At 42.0% G+C, this 13,031-nt stretch overlaps 1 protein-coding gene across 1 annotated transcript in view; it reads left to right on the top strand.

Moving 5' to 3' along the window:
* Positions 1–11,279: 11,279 nt before the first annotated feature.
* Positions 11,280–13,031, top strand: part of TAFA1 (TAFA chemokine like family member 1) — a 498,250-nt gene continuing 496,498 nt past the window's right edge. Inside the window, exon 1 of the mRNA XM_032649107.1 lies at positions 11,280–11,314. The gene's annotated coding sequence lies outside the window, so the exon portion shown is untranslated. The remainder of the gene's footprint in view (positions 11,315–13,031) is intronic.

Genomic DNA, 13,031 nt, shown 5'->3' with positions numbered 1-13,031 from the left:
TTTAACAGACATGAACACCGAAGTCCTCATTAACTACTCAAACAAAAATTCTTAAAATTCAAAGAATTCTGGGGCTTCCCTGGTGGCGCAGTGGTTGAGGGTCTGCCTGCCGATGCAGGGGACACGGGTTCATGCCCCGGTACGGAAGGATCCCACATGCCGCGGAGCGGCTAGGCCCGTGAGCCATGGCCGCTGAGCCTGCGCGTCGGGAGCCTGTGCTCCGCGACGGGAGAGGCCACAACGGTGAGAGGCCCGTGTACCACACACAAAAAAAAAATTCAAAGAATTCTGAGTTGGTGTTAGGATGGAGTAAAGGGACCCTTTACTCTTTCAAAAGCAAAAAAAAAAAAACCAAAAACCTCCAGCCATGACCTACAGGGCCTAAGAATTTCCAGATGTGACACGTGTTTGGTTGCTAAACTGGCTGTGCATGGACATGAGTGGAGAGGAAGCTGGTGACATGCAGATGTCATATAGCTCCTATTAAATAAGTGCTGTTCTCCAAGAATGCCAGGCTTTCAAGGCCAGGGTAACTCAAATCTCTTATTTATATATTAGTTTTCTCTGAACTAACCCAAATGCTCCTCCCCGATCGAAAAAAACACCCTGGGTCACACATAACACATACTGGTTCATAACTCCTTTTAAACAGGTGCTTCACATTATGTACTTTTTATTCCAATTATCTTACAACTGGCCTCTCTGCTTCCACCGGTTTCCCCCCCCCCTTAGAGTCTATTCCCCACCCAACAGGCACAACATCCTGCTAAAACAGAAGTCCTCCCGTGTCACTCCTCTGTTCTAACCCTCGAATAGCTTTTAGCTCACACAGAACAAGGATCTAAGTTGTTATGATGTCCTACAATAAGGGTTCTCAACAAGTGGCCCCTGGACAAACAATATCAGCATCAGGAACTTCTTAGACATGCGCATTCTCAGACCCTACCCCAGATCTACTGCAACTCTAGGGATCCAGGGGTGGGCCCAGCAATCTGTGTTTTAACAAGTCAGCCAGGGAATTATGACGCTCAGCTAACGTTTGAGCCCTAGACTCCGTAGTCTTTAGATCTTATTACATTTGGACTTGAATACTCTCCCTGTGCTAAGCCGACCCCAGCCACCCTGGCCTCCTGCAACCACACAAACATGCTAGGTCCACTCCTACTTCAGAGGCTTTGTACTTGCTCTTCCCTCTCCCCCCAGATAGCCACGTGGGTGGCTCCCGCACCAACTTCAGGTCTTTTATCAGATGCCATCCTCACAGTTGAGGCCTCCCTGCGCACTATATTAGTCTCCTAGACCTCCCGTTACAAAGTACTAAACTAGATGACTTAAAACAACATATTTATTTTCTCTCCCAGGGTTCTGGAGGCTGTAAGGCCAAGCTAACGTGTCAGCAGGGCCACATGCCCTCTGAGACTCTGGGTAGAATCCCGCTTTGCCTTTTCCTAGCTTCTGGTGATAGTCCGAAGTCCTCATGTTCCTTGACTTATGATTGCATCACTCCAGTCTCTGCCTCTGTAGTCACATGGTGCTCTCCCTGTGTGTCTTTACACTATTTTCTAATCAAAGGACAATAGTCATATTGGACTAAGAGCCCACCCAACTCCACTATGACTTCTTTTCAACTAATTACGTCTGCATATATTCTGTTTATAAATAAGGTCACGTTCTGAGGTACTGGTGGTTAGGACTTGAATGTAGCTCTTCGGAGGAGGAATACAATTAAAAGCTTAACGCCCACCCTATTTAACGTTACATTCCGCTGTCAGCAGTTCCTATCCCACTTCTATTCTTTGTTTTTCTTTTTTCTGTTTATCACCTCCTGAAACATCCTATGTTTTACTCTTAGTTTACAGACTGGCTCCCTTCTCTGGAATTTAAGTTCCATAATGGCAAAGATGCTCGTCCTTTTTGTTTTTCATCCTCACAATACCCTCAGCTATTACAACTACCTGGCACACAGTAGGAGCTCAATAAACCTGTTCTGAATGAACGAAAATGATAGACCATTAGCAAGACCATTTCATTGTTAAGAAGTCTGATTACCATAAAAACAATCTCTCTTTTTTTTTCACTCCCTGGAGGCTAGGGTATGCAGAGGGTAGTATGAAAGTGCCCCCCTGAGAAACTTTAAGTTCATTCTAAAACTAATGGTAAGCTTGTAGGTGCACTGGGCTTTCTATCAGGGAAGCGCTGGAGCTGGGGATCTTATTGGGTTAATAATGCAGAAACCAGGAACCCGGGAATGGGTTGATATCAGCAGTACAGTTGGTGAAAGCAGGACACAGAGTGAAAGGCTCCTACACTGGGGTCTCTTGTGCCTGGATCTTGAAGTCTCTGCTCATTCACTTATTCATTCATTCATTGAACAAATTCTTGGATATCTAAGTGCCACATTCTGGGCTCCAAACTTGGGATATAAGACTAGGTCTCTGAACTTATGGAACCTGCACTATCTGAGGGGATTAAATATAAGTGAGTGCATGGGTACACCACGGCCAGCTTTTTCATGGGACAAGACCTGCTTGAAGTGTCTTGGTATTCACCCCAAAGAAAATCAATTTCCTTTCTTCCAGTCCAGGCACGAAATAATACAGGCATTTACTGGCCAGGTGGGAATTCGCCAAAACAGAAACCTGGATTGGACTGTCAAAGGTAAGGCCGCTGTTGATCAGGCCTAGTTTCTGGACTCAGTGCTTAAGCACGCCCCTGGGTAGTGGAATTAAAGAAGGAGCTGATTAGTGCGGTGGGTTAGCATGTGGGCTATAAGCTTACACCCAAGTGTGCATTTCTGGTCAGCCAGGTATGAGCCATATAACTTTGGGAAAAGGCACCTAACCTATCTGAGGCTCCATTTTCTTATCTATAAAATGGCATTAATCTTTCCATGTCGTGAGATGGACACAGCTAAAGAATATAAGCATGTAGCTCAGTGGCTGGTCCAAGTCAGCATTCACTAATCTTATTCGAGGAAAACACAAATCCAGATGTGGCAGATTTAAGAATTTGTTGGATCTTTACTTCTCTTCAGTGACATCATGGGATAAAAGAGATGGAGCCGTGAAAACAAGATGAGCCAGAGATCTGCAAATGTGAAACACCTGCCCAAATCAAGAGGTGGACAATTGTGGCAGAAATGGCCCAGAAAATTACAACCTTCTCTTCTACTTGTGTTTTAGGAGAGTATCTAAATTTGACCAGGTATGAATTTAGGGTGACAAGGCAAGTTTCATAAAACACTACAGGGAAGTGACCCATAGTATGAAAACACAAGGTTTCATCCTGGTGTTGCTAAAATTAGGCAGACTGACTTTAGCCTCTCTCTTTAGAGGCTGTCTTACAAGAGACAGCAGTGAATTAAAACTGAACAGTAAACTGTGCTTTCACCATCTGTCTTGAGAGAAGTATGACCTGGGCCTGGCTGTCATTCAGGCTATTTGGGAAGGAAAACCATTTATAAGTTTTTCCAGCCTCTGGTTGGGCACCCTGTACAGAGTTGGAACCAAACTATTACAAATGCCTCCTAAGGTTATTTCCTGGGCTTGCATTTCAATAGAAATACTTTGACAGTGAGGTTGAAGTCACTGATAATACAAATAACTTTATTATACTGCTCTGATTAAAACACTGAAGGTAAGAAACTCTCTTCCATGCTCTCCTGTCCTGTTTCTCCTTCAGATTTTCCCCAACTGATCATTGAAATATGGCTAGGCTGTTGGGCTGATGTAAATAGTCATTAATTAACAACCATGGTCTTTGCGAACCCGATGCTTTTGAAAAACTACATCTGTAGCGAAAAGCAGGCTTGAAGCTGTGAGAATAATAGCATGTTTTTAAAAATTCTGCACCTGGACAAACAAAATGTCCTTTTTTAGAGCAAGGATGTCATCGGACAGAGGCAGGGAAAAAAAAAAACCCAAGAAGCCGCCGAATCTCCAGCATGCTGTCAAGATATTAGTTTGCTGGCCCACTTCTGACTAAACATAAAGATCTTTTCTTCCAGCTAAGGCATTTGATATACATTTTTCTATTCTGGAAACACGAGCTTTGGCCTTTTTAGGTCAGATATATAGGTCTACATTATGGATGGCACCCAGTGCCTGCTTTTATGAACTGATTGCTGTTCTGTCCTTGCTTGCTCTAGAGCAAGGAGATGTTCAATCCAGACAGGCATCTTTCCGCTAAATGACCTTTGCTCAGCCTTCTTCTCGTTAAAACTTCACAACATGTCGGCGGCGTTGGATTAAACTAGGTTTAGCATCTATTCAGTAATTCCTTGAGCAGTAGGTTTTCTTATTTAAAGCAATACAGGAGAACTCTGCTTTGTTGCCAGTGCTAGGGGGATGGTTTTATGAGGAGACATAGTTTGACTTAGAATATTCCCACTTCCTTTAACAATGTGCTGTATTTTAATAGAGTTCCCATATATTATGCAAACGAAATGTTTTACAGACTTGTCACAGATGGCAGTTGGAAGTGACTATTGGACGATCACTCCATACCATCTTCTTAAAAACGACGGGCTTGATTTGCCTCCCCGTGATCCCTAATTTGAGGTGCATAAGCCACAGACGTAAGAAAAACTTCTAAAGAGTTATGCAGGGGTGGGAAAATACAAAGTCCTTTGAAGAGAGACTAGGAGAAAATATCTTCCTGTGTGTTTCCTGAAAGAAGAATTTTATGTCTCCGCTAATAAGTATTAATTTTTTCTTTTTACTATACATTATGCATTGTGCTGGGAGGAAGGTGAGTGGAGAGAAAGACCAACGTATCTGAGAGCTTTGGGGGCTATTTCCTACAGAGTTAAGCACTGCTCATGAGCAAAATTGTAGGTCAGATTTTCCCATCCTACTCATCTCTTTGAGGTCCTTCCAGACCAATTTTGGAGCATCCCCCAAACTGCATATTTTCTGGAACCCATTTTCTGCTTCAGGTGCCATTCACCTCTCCCTCTGCCAGCCCCTCATGGTCATCTGACCTCTATTTCATGAAAGCAGAGCCTTTCCCCCATTTTTATTTATTACTCCTCTTTCTAAATCAGGTCACCATTAACATTTCCATGGAGCTTAGCTTATTGATCGAATGAGCCACCCTTTGTTTTAGTGAATGCAATTTGGCGGAAAGAAATCCAGCTAAGCTAGTTTGGTAGAAATGGGGATTGTTCGTAGGACACAGAAAGTTCATAGAAATAGGGGACAGGAAATACTGTAAAGCCAGGGTCTCATGGGAAATGAAACTGGGGAATGAATCTGGATCTAAACAGGTCTGGGAGCCTCAACAATCACAGAGGCCACAGACTTCGTTCCAATGCTTTGTTATCATTATGCTTTGGCAGTCTTTCAGGTGTCCTTAATTTTTTGCCCTGCTACCAACCCATCCAATGTTTCACAGTCCCAAATCCAACTTCCTTGGAAGTGGATTGGTTGGCCTGAACTCACCTTTTCCCTTTATTCCCCTCGTCAGTGGTCAGCCTATGGTTGATTCTTCCTTGAATTGGGCATTCACTTCTGGTCCAATCAGATGAAATTGAATTGGGCTGTGTTGGGGGGAGAGTATGGAAGAAGAGTCAGGCACACTTGGAGTATCAGAGGCTATGGCCAGAGACCAGGAATTTGAGAGAGGGGTGTGGGTGTATCGTCTAAGATAAGGTAGTCGCATTTGTCCCCAGGGACCTTTATAGAAAGGTTGAGTTTTGAGAAGATGCTAAGGATAGATATGGTGGTTTTCACTTATGTTGAAATTATATTGCATGAGCATTTCATATTTTGCCCAGAGTTTATTCCAGGCAACAGTTAGAAAATAGGAGACTTACCTGTGTCCTCTGTGTGTGTGTGTGTGTGTGTGTGTGTGTGTGTGTGTGCGTGCGCTCATGTGCACGCACGTGCTCTACGCACACACATGCAGTAGGGATAGGAGAGGATTAGTATAAACTTTTCGTGCCAGAAGACACCTTAGAGATCCTTGGGCTCAACCCACACATTTCACAGATGAAGAAATCCAGACTCATAAAGTTTATGTGATTAGCTTACGGGCATACAGCTATTAAGTGGCAGAAAAGAGACTCAGTTATCTTGATTCCTCATCCACTGAGCTTTATAACCCAGCTCTATTATATTTTTGTCTCCAGAAAAAAGTCTTTGTTCATTGAAACAGGACCAAACGTATACTATGCTTTGTCATCACATGGTTTGCTCATTACCTTTCCAGTCCTAGCTCAAAGCTCCCCACTCCAAAGGACCACCTGGACACTGCCTCAGGTGGGTGCCACTCCTTGTCCCTTGGTTTTCTATTAATTATTTTCATAGCTTTATATCACTTAGTCCAATCTTTAATCACCTTATTTATTTTTCTCATTTTCCTCCTTTGCTAAAATAGGAGATTCCAGGAAAGTAAAGGTTGTTTCTCTTCACGTCTGTATCCTCAGCTCTGTGGTCATGCTCAGCACATGGTAAGCACATATCCATAACTAATCAAACCTTTGTGAATTTAATAAATATAAATATTCAAATATCAATAATAAACCTTTGGGGGGAGCACATAGACTCTTTTCTGCTCATACATACTTCTTAATTATTGAGGTCACGCAAAGTTTTATGTTCCTGTGGTATTAAATTTCTCTAAAGGTCTCTACATATTTTTGTATACTGTGTCACAATTTTAGGCTAAAACAAAACCTGGAACTCACAGCAAAGGGAACAAGCAACAGCTGATTCAGATGTGGCTTTACCTCTGTGGGTGTATTCTATATAAACTGTGAGTGCGTTCATGACAGAGAGTAACTTGGCTTAGAGATGCTGCACCCCAAATATCCTTTTTGTTTGTGAATGTTCCTGTGACTCTCTGATGATGAGAACTGTTCATTCTTATTTCTGGCTCTTGGCAGCCTACAGATGCTTCCTGTTAGTGCTCCTGGCAGGTTCCTGGTGGGGCCTGTTGTTTATTGCCCTATCTATCAAGTCCTATTTATTTTTAAAATAAACTTTAAGTATACTGTAAACTCCCTTCACAAACAGATTTTTCTTCCTCTTTCACACTTGACAAACGTCTAAAAGAAATAGTAACTCTGTCTCATATATATTTGAACCTGAACCTTTTAGGAAAGAATTATACTTAAAGTACCCAAGAACAGGGATGGTCTCAGCCTAAAATCTCCCTTGCAACTATTCTCTTTCCCTCAACCTCTCCTTCTCTCTTTCTCTTTCACTCCCTTCTTTTTTATTGTATTATCTCATTCTTGTTTCCATACTGCCCTCTCCTCCCGGTAATCATCCCACCCCAGGTCAAATTCTCTGGTTGAACTGCCATCTATATCTTTCTTAAATACTGCTTACATAATGTAAATGTCTTTATAAAAAAGTTTAACGGATTTGCTTTTTGCAAGCTCACCAAGTCTAAACATTTTACATCTCTTTCTTGGTCCTCAATCATGTAAACCTACTATTCCTTTCATCAGTAAACTCTACTATTTTCCAACACAAAGGTGATGAGAAAGGACATTGACTGGTACAACATAAAAGAGCTTGGAATTTAGCATCATACTGACTCGGGTTCAATTCAAACACTACTACTTACTAACTCTGTCTTTGACGAAGTCTCCTAACTTCTCTTACATTTCTTCATTGGAAAGGTTTTTACCCAGTATTTATTTGGGTAAACGTTCCTGGTATTCTCTAAATATGTCCAGCTCTTCTTCTGAGCACATGATAGTACTTTTCAATTTAGGCATGGTTATATGACTTGTTTTTGCTAATGCAATCTGAGTGGAAGTTCTGTGTTTCAGTTGTGCATGGAAGTTTTTTAGAGGCAGCGTGTGATTTGCTATGGTCCCTTCCCTCAGTGAAGCAAATATGGACGCATGTGTTGAGCAGGAACCTCCACTATCCTGAGGTCTTGGCTGTTAACAGTAAGCAGAGCCTTCTACTGATCCACCATGGATATGTAGCAAGAGATATTGGGGTCATTTGTTACTGCAGCAAGTCTTGTCCTATCCTAACTGACACATTTACTTTGCAAGATTGTTTGGAGGATGAGTGAAAGTATCTAATATCTAATATGTAAAGCGTCAACATAATATGCAATCAGTAAATGGTAGATGCCTTCATCAGTAGTCTAATTATCATCTTTGTTACCATTGTTTCTTTGTTAGATGCTGTGTGTTCTTTTTATTCCATATTTTGTTTTTTCCCATTATCTTATGTGCTATAAATATGTATTTACATTTCTGGCCCTTCAATAAATTACAAGATCTTTGAAAAGGGCAAGATACTTCATATGTCCTCATTCAGGCATTCTCAGTTAGGTTTGGTATCTATTCCAACTAAATGCTACCATGGTAGCACACAAGCATTTATAGACAGTACATTAACAAATGGGTGTATTTGTGTTCCAGTAAACTTAATTTACAAAAACAGGAGGCAGACCATAGTTTGCTGACCCCTGATTTACACTCTCGTATTCCCTCTTTCTCCTTTTCTGTCTTTCAGTTTTATTATTTGTCTCTGGGTGTGACTGTGCTTTCTGCTGCCACAGGCAGAATTTTTCTAATGGCAGATAAAAACAGTCACCAGTAGCCCCAAGTCTATGTTATAAAGGGAGCAAATCCCTTTCTCCCAGTGTTCTTCTTGGTTAATATACCACACTTGGACCAATTTCTGCTGGCACGACATGGGAATTCCTGATTGGTCAGGCCTGAGTCATGTGACTACCTCTGTGATCACAGAATAGTTGAGGCACTGTGACTGATGTACCCTTTGGGACCACCTGGGTTAGGGATGGGAGAAAGAGGGATGTTTGGTAGGAATAATAGGATGCTCATTATAAGCCTCATTTCTCCTACCTGTGCAGAGAAGCAGGAAAGAACCTAGTTAAGAGGCCCGTCCCTAACAATTCTTCATTGTGTAGTGGACTTATTATTTTAAAGCCAATCTCACTGCTCATTCCTCAAAGACCTCCTGTGGGGTCTGGAAACAAAAGCATTGGCTGAGATTTTGGATAGATTGTATGTGAGAAGCAGGAAAGCGAGCAACAAAAGAAGACTCTTAAGCTTCTACCTTAAGCACTTGGGTGAGTAGAGGTGCCCTGTATTCAGAAGATTAAAAATCATTTCCCAAACTGCGAAGGGGAAACAGCAACATGCATAATCCCCAATTGGCTTCTAAGTATTTTTCTAATGATCTGAGAAAACTCACAAATCTTTATGAAAGGTAATAAACAAAGCAATATGATGGTATATGACTCAGGACTCTCTGGACGCTATCCAAATCCCCCTCGGCAATATGGGGAACACCTGAAAATTCCTAATATGAAATGCCATAATAAGGGAAAAGACTTATTCTTTTTATTCCTGGGCACATGAGTTCTGCCTGAAGGGCATTACTGGCTACCATGGATATGTCTTGGACACTCAAAATCTGAGTCAGTTTGAGATACCAGTACTTCCTCTATTTTTACTTGGCTCAGAAAATTTAATGAAATTATACAAATCCCTGAAATCTAATATTTTTATGTGATAAGATTGTGTAATAGGAGGGGGTGGAAGAGAAGTTTGGAAAATGTGGTGACAGATGGTAAGTGGGCTCAGGCACATAGCGTTCCTATATATAGGGGAGGGGACAATCTGGTTAATCAAGGGGTGGGGGGAGCATTTTTAAATTTAGATTCAAGTATTTTATATATTCAGCAACATCATTTACTGAAGCAGCCTAGCTGGATAGAACTTAAAAATTTTTTTTTGGTTGGGGTGGCTTGTGTGATATATATTTTCAACAGTTTTGCATATTCTTTCATGACGTCTGCATTTGAAAAGCAAATGGTCTGTATAGGCTTTGAGTATGTCTTTTGAGAGAGGGCTGGGAATATGTATTTCTAGAGAGTTCCAAGGAGATTTAATGACATTTAAAAAATTAGGGTCATCATAGCTAATTTAGCAACATTTGAAAATTAAAGTGAATGTTTTCAATGAAGACTTTATTCTTCAGTAGAATGAACAATGGGCTGGAAATGAGGACACCTGAGATCCAGGCCCAATTATATGTAACATTAAGGCCAGGTAGATTGTGCTACCTTGCGTGAGTCATTTCAGCTGTTTGGGTCTTAATCTTCTTTTTTTTTTTTTTTTTTTTTTTTGCGGTACGCGGGCCTCTCACTGTTGTGGCCTCTCCCGTCGCGGAGCACAGGCTCCGGACGCGCAGGCTCAGCGGCCATGGCTCACGGGCCCAGCCGCTCCGCGGCATGTGGGATCTTCCCGGAGTGGGGGCACGAACCCGTGTCCCCTGCATCGGCAGGTGTACTCTCAACCACTGCGCCACCAGGGAAGCCCCTCTTCTTATTTTTAAAATGAAAGTTTCGGTTAAATAACCTTCGGGATGTGTTTAGTTTTATATTTCCATTGTTGTGGGCTGTCTCTTAATGATCCAATAATTCGGATGCTTTTGGTTGCAAGTAATGGAAAGCCGCACTCAAACTGCCTTAAAATATTACAGGGCAAGTCCAACACTGAGTGGACTTTAGAGCTTGTTTGATTCATCAAAAGACATTTTTCCCCACTTGCTCACTCTACTTTTCATGGTATCAGTCTCGTGTTAGGGTTGGTGCCTCTTCAGAATCTCCAAATGCTTGTTAATGACTCTTAGTCAGTGACCTGCTTCCTTGTTCAGGTCTGGAAGAAAAAAAAAAAAAAATCACTTCCTAAAGCTGTCTTGGATGAATTAAAAAGTGTCTTTCCAAGAGATCTCTGGAAACCTGCCCTTGCGTATTATCGGCACAAACTGAGTTTTGGGCTCATCCCTTATTATGGCCAGGGGATGGGGCTACCCTGAGCCACAGGAGAGCCTCCTAGAACCAGCAGTTAGCTCAGTACGGGGGGTTGTGGCTAAATGATAGAAAATCAGGGAGAGGGGATGTATGTAAAGGGAGCAATCATGATGTTTACTAACCATTGCTTGGAACACCTAAGGTTCACATCATTTATGCAGTTAAATATGAGGTAGGAAAAAAACCCAAATTAATGAAATAGAGTTCTTATATGGTACATATTATATCAAGCACATAGTAAGCTTTCAATAAAGATGCATACACTGGGCTAACCTTCAATCTGTTAAACACGGAGAACGTGCCTCTTAGTTGGCAACTAATTAACAAGAGATCGCAGTTATTTGTGGGGTTGCCACAGTGACTAGAGACTTACTGCAGTAAGTTTTTGTTTTAGTCAGTGGTTTTCAAACTTGGCTGCACATTGGAACCACGCAGGGAGCTTTGAGAAACACTGTTGCCTGAGTTCCACCTCCAGAGATCCTGTTTTGAGTCATCTGAGGTAGGGTCCGGGGCATTTAGAGTTTTAAAATCTCCCCAAGTTATTGTAACTCAGTCAAGACTGACGACCTCTGGTTTAGGGAATCCAAGTATGGGTGTGCTCAAGTACTTTGTCCTACCTGCTTCAATCATGTGCAGCGTTTACCCTTGAACTCCTTTTTATTATTGTTTTCCTCTACTCTAAACTAGCAACTGCTGTATTCTCTCTAAGCTCAGAGATACCCCATGCTCATCATTACACTATGAACGTGAGGGTGGAAACTAAGAGTGGGAAAAGCCTACTTTCAATATGGTGTAATAGGAGAAAGGGACAAAAGGGTGGATGAGAAAAAACAAGAAGCAATGCAAAAAGCCTTTCTCTCTGGCACTGGGCTGTGGTTGGAGATGCACATTTAGGCATTCTCAGACTCAGATTCCCACACAAACACCCATACGTGTACAGACACATCATCTGAAATTCTTCCCAGCCTCCTCCCTGCTCAGCCCACTGCCAAGCTCTTGCTTAGAATATTGTGCAAATTCATAAAACACCTAAAACATGAATAAATGAGAAATGGCTGTGTTTATCCGTTACTGACACATTCATTTATTCATCTAGTCTATTAATACTGATCGAGCACCTACTATGTGCCAGGTACATTGTCAGATGGAGAGTGAACAGTGATGAATAAAACAGTTTAGAGCCTATACAAAGGTCCTGAATCCAGATAGTATTTGGAGTATGTGAGATGGGGCAATGATTATCTTGTGAACCAGTTCTTGAATTGTGTTCTCTGTACTTGGTTTGTTGCATGAATGCTTGCTGAATGAATGAATACCTGAATGCATTACTGAGAAAAGATCAGAGTGACTGGAGCGTGGTGAATGTGGGAGTAGGTAGGGAGGAATGGAATGATATTTAGATTGAAAATATGGGCAGACACTGGTTGTGTTGGGTCTTGTGGTCTGTGGTTTTTATTTACTTAAAAATTTTTTTATTAATTATTTAATTTTTATTGCATTGGATCTTCATTGCTGCACGCGGGCTTTCTCTAGTTGTGACAAGCAGGGGCTACTCTTCGTTGTGGTGCGTGGGCTTCTCATTGCGGTGGCTTCTCTCGTTGAGGAGCACGGGCTCTAGGTGCGTAGGCTTCAACTGTCGTGGCTCGCAGGCTCTGTAGTTGTGGCACACAGGCTTAGCTGCTCCGCGGCACGTGGGATCTGCCCGGACCAGGACTTGAACCCGTGTCCCCTGCATTGGCAGGCGGATTCTTAACCACTGCTCCACCAGGGAAGCCCTGGTCAGTGGTTTTTAAACCACATTATATTCTGTGCATTGGAAAACCATTTCATGTTTTCAAAAAGGGAATGATAAGGTCAGGGAAAGTCCCTCTGAGGCCAGAGGGATATGAAGAGAAAAGAAAAGAGAACAAACAAATATGGTACCGAGCAGTAGATGCTGTAGCAAATGTGGTTGGCACCGAATCTTATAGAGGTGGAGGGGAGGGGTGTCCACCCTAGACTTGGGAGGCCAAGGAAAACTCCATGGAGAACAGTGCACCAGAACCAAATCTAGAAAAGTAGGTCGATTTGGGAGAAGGAAGGGGAATAGGAAAGGTAAGTGGAGATGGAAGGGGAGCAAGAATGTTTCAAATTTAAAAAGTTGAGGTTGCAAAGGCATAAGAAAACATCTTAAAACTTAGAGCTAAATCTTAGTTACAGCCTAGATATCAAATTTA

The sequence above is a fragment of the Phocoena sinus genome, chromosome 11, assembly GCF_008692025.1.
Source record: "Phocoena sinus isolate mPhoSin1 chromosome 11, mPhoSin1.pri, whole genome shotgun sequence".
Taxonomy (NCBI): Eukaryota; Metazoa; Chordata; class Mammalia; order Artiodactyla; family Phocoenidae; genus Phocoena; species Phocoena sinus.
Note: the sequence above shows the minus strand (reverse complement) of the source record. Positions and strands in the feature narration are given on the sequence as shown.